Genomic DNA, 7,079 nt, shown 5'->3' on the forward strand with positions numbered 1-7,079 from the left:
GTTGATTTCTAGGGCTTTCGTATTATGAATAAGGATCCCAACTCTAGATGGTCCTGGTATTTCATCAGCCTCTTCCAATTTTTTTAACAGGTTAATGTGATAGATCTGGGTTGGATTGTCAGATAATTGAACTTTGTACGTGACAGGACCAACGGTTTTAACCACTTTAAATGGGCCTTGCCACTTGGCTAATAGCTCGTTTTCAGAGCTTGGTAAGAGAATCAAGACTTTGTCACCTGGTTGTAATTGTCTAAGGACCGTGTTTTTACTGTAATTCTTTTTTTGTTTCTCTTGTGCCTTTTCTAAATGTATCCTAACATCCTCACACACTGTATGTAGTTGATCTTTTAACTGTTGGCAATATTCTAAGAGGTCTTTGTTCTCACTTTCCTCCTCCTCCCATTTCTCTGCAGCGATATCTAAAAGAGACCTTGGTTGGCAGCCGAAGACCAATTCAAAGGGACTGTGCCCAGTAGAGGATTGCACGTGTGTTCTTATTTCATAAAGGACTAGGGGTAGTTTCTTATCCCATTCTTTACCTGAATCATTGATGTTTTTTTTAATAGGGTTTGGAGGGTGCGGTTATACCTCTCCACAAGTCCATCCGCCTGTGGTTGATAGACAGACATATGGATTTGGGTCACAACTAGTAGTTGGCAGATTTGGGATATTAGACGGGACATGAATGGAGTGCCGTGGTCCGTAAGTAACACTTTGGGAAAACCAACCCCCCCAAAAAAAATATCATAGCATGTGCTATGCTTCTGGTAGTCACGCTTGTGAGAGGTATGGCTTCCGGGTACCTTGTCGCGTAGTCTACTATCACGAGAATATACATATAACCCCGGGAGCAGGTAACAAGAGGTCCTACTAAATCCATTCCTACCCCAGACAATGGAACATCGATACTAAGTCAGGGAAATAGGGGTGCTTTCTTTTGAGGTCTGGGGTTTACGAGTTGGCAGTGGGGACACTGCTAACAAAACCACTGTATATCTGACAAAACCCCTGGGCAGTAAAACCGCCACAAAAGGTACTGTTTTTTCCCTCCCGAAATGACCACCGCCCATCTGACTGTGGGCCAAATGTAGTGTTTGTATCCGGAACGATTGCGGTACTACTAACTGGAGTCGCTCTATGTTATGGTGTTTAGTCATCATATATAATAAACCCCTTTTTACCAGAAAGTACGGACCCACCTGCCCGGGTTTCTCTGTCACAGCATTCTCCCAGGCATGTCTTACAGTTTAGTCTTCCCACTGACTAGGACGGAAAGGGGGTATGGAGGATAACACTACTTTCCCTGGACCAGTATGCGTAAGGGATGAGTTTTGGTTTTGTTATAACTTTCTTCCTTCATGCTTCCCTAATCTGCTTAACTTGAGCGTCCCTTTTCCCACAGAGATGTCTATATGAGAAAACGGAGCCTCCTCCCACCAGGGCTTCATCTCCTCTGTACTTCGAACACTGTCTAATAACTCGGGGAATTTATTGTAGTCTGTTCCTACGATGACTTCTTCCACGAGCTGAGTAATAACCCCCATCATAATTGTATCTGTTTGCCCATTCCACTCGATCGATACCGGGACTAATGGGTATTGTTTCAGGTCTCCGTGAATACAACAAATAGACATGTATTCATCTGTTGGTAATAATGATTGATCCACTAAATTGGCTCTAATGACCAATTGACTACACCCGGAGTCGATTAACACCCAGGTGGACTGTCCATTGATACATATGTCTTTTGTATATTGCGGGATGTCCCTCCCAGTAAAAAACACTCTTCCCCATGTAACCCCGATTTCCATGGGTTCTGGGGTATCTCCTTTGTGAGGACAATTACACGCAATATGCCCCCATTACGCACAATTGTAACATTAGGGTAATTGATTAGGGTTTTTCTCTGTGGTCCTAGGTGGTGGTATGTCTTCAGGGTTATTACACGATTTTGGTTGGGAGGGCGAAAGAGATGCCCGGTGTCCCATACTTGGTCCTTTTTGGATTCTTGCCTTAAATTCAGTGGCCTGGTGATACCCACAGGCAAGGTCTATTGCGGTGGGGGTATCTATTTTATGATGCTGTTTGATCCAGTTTTGGGTGGACGAGGGTAGAGCCTCTAGAAACTGTTCCAACAAAATAATTCTGATAACTTCATCTATATCGGTAACAAGGGGTGTTAGCCACTTTAAACCGAGGTCTTGTATTCGAAAATACAGAGCCCAAGAATTCTCCATGGGGCACCACTTCGTTTTCCAGAACTTGATCTGATAATATTCAGTATCGAATCCAACTCTCTCCAGTATTCCCTTCTTAACGTCTGGATAGGGAGTAGTACCCCCAGGATTAATGGCCTGATAGGAGGCTTGTAAAGTTCCGGTTAGGAGGAGAGCAACATATTGGCCCCATCTATCTTGTGGCCAGGCAGCAGAAGCGGCGACATACTCAAAATTTGTAAAGAATGCATCCGGGTCCTCCTCATCTTGAAATTTTTGCAGGACTGAGCTGGGTACGTTGGGGTGTACCCGAGTTGCCGCAACAGTATCAGTTAGTTTCTGTAAAGCGGTCTCATGCATTAACTGGTTGTTGGCTATTGTCGTAGCCTGGCTCTTGAGGACATTGTGAAGGGTCTCCCTATCATTTTTAGCCTCCCTTTGTTGTTCTTCCCATACAATCTGGAGGTGGCGCTGTCCTTCTGCCAACCTCTGTATCACATCCTCGAGTGTTGGTTTAGTTTCCATGTTGAAGTCGTTTTGGTGTTCTTACCAGGGCTGATCCCACTTCTGACCCCATTGTAGGGGTTCTTTTCCCCAGAAATGGAAGACGCCAAATCTTGATGATATTTATAATAATATTGTTTTATTCAATATTCTCTGTCTATCTAGTCAATGGGGTTCAGTTTATGAATATCTTTCTCGTTTCTTCCTTTCTACTCTCTCTCTCTCCCACTTCTACTTCTCTTTTTTTTTTTTTTCCTTCTTCTTTCTGGGTTGGGGTATCACTTTAATGTATTCTTTTTCTCTTTGTTTTAGGTGTCCGTGGCTGGAGCATCTCCCCGTCGTGTGACCCCAAGGAGAAACGGGAAATTGAAAACACAGATAAGCGGATCAGGTAAGCGTTTAGGTGTTTAAATGGATTGTTCTCCGAAACGTTCGATCTTGTGGAGCCCGTCCTATCCAAAAACCAAAATAATTACTCGAAGAGAAATCAAAACTAAGAAAGAAATCTAAAACGAATAAATCCTAGCAACCCCTCTACCAATAGTATCCCGATGGATTCAACAAGCGGGCACGTACCTGCGTGAGCCACATCCCTCTAGGGACGTGGCTGGATCTGGTGCGTGTCCGGTCTCTCAGGGACAAAGGTTCACCTCGAGTCGTCCTGGACGTCGCTTCTTCCATCCTCGTAATCGCCGTTGTCCCGCACCCGTTCTCCTCCATTTCAGCCAATTCGTCCACCTTCTCCTCCAAAGACGCCACCACCTCCTTGGAATTCCAGACTTCCTTTTCAACATCCGGGTTGACGTCGGCTGACGCAACACTCGGGATCTGCGAGGCACCCCCGGGGCATTGTTCTATGTTCCCTGGGGAATCAGAACGAAACAGGGTAGCGCCGACCCTGCTACACGGTTCTTTGCCAGAGATATTTTTAAGAAAGAATCCTTGTAGTGAGTGGATGTGAGAGGGGCTGGGAAAACTGCTAAAATTGGTTAAAGGTGCTCACGAAAGCTATCTTTAATACAACCAAGGTTAAAAACAATAAAAGGGGGAAGTACTGAAAACCATGATCTGGTTCCCTACCAACAACTAAATGTATGTCTACCACTCAAATTAAAGATTTAGATATTATGGAACTATGTATGGGTATTCTCTACACTACAGAACTGCTGGTCATGGTCAGTGTGTTTCTCGCCTAATACAGTCACATGGATCAGGTGGCGATTCTTCAGGACCTCTTGTTGAGCCTAATCCTCACTAAGATAGTAAAACAACTCTACTCCTATTGGCTGTGTAAGGAATAATTCAAATCATATGTTGGAATCATAAACTTCTGAATATGGAGACCCTCCTAGGTAAGATCCTTGGGCCCCTTGTGGATCACATGGATGCTGCTGTTCTTCTATCAAGGCAATTTAACTGAAGAGTGCCATGGTCAGTCTGACCTACCCCATTGTCAAAGCTCCCCCAGAAGTTTCAGTTATAGGTTCATGTGGGTAGATTAATGCACTGGACCACATAATTCTCCCTAGTTTTGTACCCCTAACATTTGTTTTGGTATAGTATCATAGGTATCTCCACTTTAGGAGATGTAATGAGTGGTACGGTTCTGAAATCATTTCAGGAATTACACCTTGAATATCAATTGCACCATGGCCAATTTCATCTCTACCTGCAGCTCTGCCATGCCATGCCATTACACCTTGAGGCACTTCCCGAATTTCACTCATTGGAGAGTAAACGCCTCCTAATTGATTAGGAGATCATAAAATCACCAAAATATATTGCTGATTAGTATTGCATAACTCACACACATTGTCTGCCTTTAGAATAGCGTGAGAGACAGACATCAACACCTTGGATGACGATGACTGGACTGAGGCTTTGAAAGCACCTCGAGAGGTGGCCATATCTGCTCGTCTCCGATGTATTCAATTCAAATACCTTCATATAGCTTATTACCCGGGATGTTGCCTATAGTACAAGGGAATGCAGAGTTCTCCATTGTGCCTGCTTTGCTGGAAAGGTGACAGCACGTTCCTACACACAGTATGGAACCGTACAGTGCTAAACTGATTTTGGCAAGGCGTGACCTCTTGTCTTGGTGAGGTCCTCTCCTGGACGATTCCACTAGACCTCAGATTGATTCTTTTCAAATATTACGGATGGGCTTGGGGTAATAGACACAAAAGGGCACTCCTGTTCTCGGGGCTAATACTGGCAAAGAGAGACATACTCAAGGCATGGAAAACCGAACACCCCCTTCCCTGGCAGTGTGTAAATGGGGTCTGGATCACTGCATGGGGCTGAAGATTGCTGTGTGCCAGGTGAGGGGATGTCCCCAGAAGCATCAGAAAATCTGGAAGAGGTGCGCAGGCTATAGAGGAATTATTCTAGAAATGGTCGCACCATCAACACTTATGTTGAGGAAGAGATTAAAACATTTGGGGACAAGGGAGGTAGACATGGTGTCCCCACTTGAACTGTTGCTCACTGAGAATTCTGTAACTTGCTATTGGGTGGAGGGATGAGAGGGAGGTCGTCTGTGCATGTTTTATGTTAATATTCAAGCCCATTTGATCTGCCTTATTCTTTTTGAAAATCGCTGGCATGGGTTTCCATATTATCTTGCTAAACCTCAATCAAATCTGTTAGGAAAAAATATATAACAAGAAAGTCATACCTACAAACCTCGGGCTGCCAAGTAGCACAGGAAGGCATCATGTAGGAACAGCTGTAGGTACAGCAGGAAGGACCCAGCAAAGCACTAGTTCATAAGGCAGTCATGCTCAGTGCAGTAGGATGAGCAGGGAGCACTACCAAACAAGTTTGCTGTTCAGTAGGAGCAAATAAGAGCCAATAGGAGACTGCCCAATTCCTTCAAGACACCATAACTATTCCACCAAATTGAAGGAGTCCCTACTATAGGAGCACATCTCAGTGGGACTGCCCAGTTGCAAGTCTCAGTTGGCAAGGGCTGAGCAAGTTATATAGTGGTGTTTAAATACTCCAATCTCAATTATGATGGCTGCCACATTATACCCACCAGAAATATTAGTTCATTGCCCTCTAGCAAGAGCTGGTGCTTGGCTACCCACAGCCCGTAGCCCACCACAGCCTGCACAATGGAAGAGAAAGCAAAGAAGAGAAAAAGAAAATAGAGTCTCTAACAGGTTTGTAGGACTGGAAAACAAACATAATCCAGACATTTGAAGAAGCACATAATACTACTTGTGTCACAGCATGAGACCAGTACATGCCCCCCTTGTCTACCACAGCTCTGCATAACCATGCATGCATTCATCAGGGACCTAAGCCTTCGTTTGTATGTCAGACTGTCAACTACAAAGATAATGTGGTACAAAAATATCGATATCAAAATATCAACATCAAGTGCATTTACTTTACATACACATAATGTAAAGTATAAAAATATAAACTACAAAAACTAGTCACCAAAAATATTGAAATTAGTATTTATTACTGAAGAATACTGATTAAAACTAAACAGAAAATTGTTTTTTAAATGTAATGAAATATAACTTTGCGTATAGAAACATAAATTGATTATTTATGTATATACATATCTATGTATATATATATATATATATATATATATATATATATATATTTAAAAAAAGAAAGAAAAAAACTTTAAAAAGATGAGTTAGAAAAATGCAGTTAGTTTGAAACTGTATCATATTAACACAAGTTTATTTAATTTGTCAATATAAATGGTATAGTATATGTATAAATAACTATAAAAATGAAAAATTACTGCATTTAGCCATATTCTACACATATGTAATTGTTAATACGTGGGGGCATATTTATATTCTGCATCGAATATATGCTATTTTTTTATGCAAATTTAACGTAACTCCACATTTATATTTTGACGTTAGGCACGTCTAGCATCAAAATATAGGAGTTTTTACCATTGTTTGGATGCGTGAACCTACCTTGCATCAATGAGATGTAAGGTAAGAGTTCCCATCCAAAAAATGGTGCTATCCCCATAGCGCCATATTTATTCCCACCCGTGCAAAAACGATGCATGTGTAGGATGCAGCACCATATAATGGCGCTAAGCTTTCTTAGCACCATTATTTAACGCCTGGGTCAAACCAGGCTTTAGGGGACCTGTGAACCCATTTCCATGGTCCAGCACCATGGAATGGGCCCACAGGTGCCCACCCCAAGCCCCAGCAACACTCCCACACACACCAGAGGGACACCACAGGATGGGGGACCCCATCCCAGGTAAGTATGAGTACGTATTAGGGGATTTTTCTGTAAAGTGGGGGCCCTAACATGGCACTGGGGGCACTGGCCATGCCCAGGGTACACTGGTCCCCTGTG

The sequence above is a fragment of the Pleurodeles waltl genome, chromosome 10 (genome assembly GCF_031143425.1).
Source record: "Pleurodeles waltl isolate 20211129_DDA chromosome 10, aPleWal1.hap1.20221129, whole genome shotgun sequence".
In the NCBI taxonomy this organism is placed as follows: Eukaryota; Metazoa; Chordata; class Amphibia; order Caudata; family Salamandridae; genus Pleurodeles; species Pleurodeles waltl.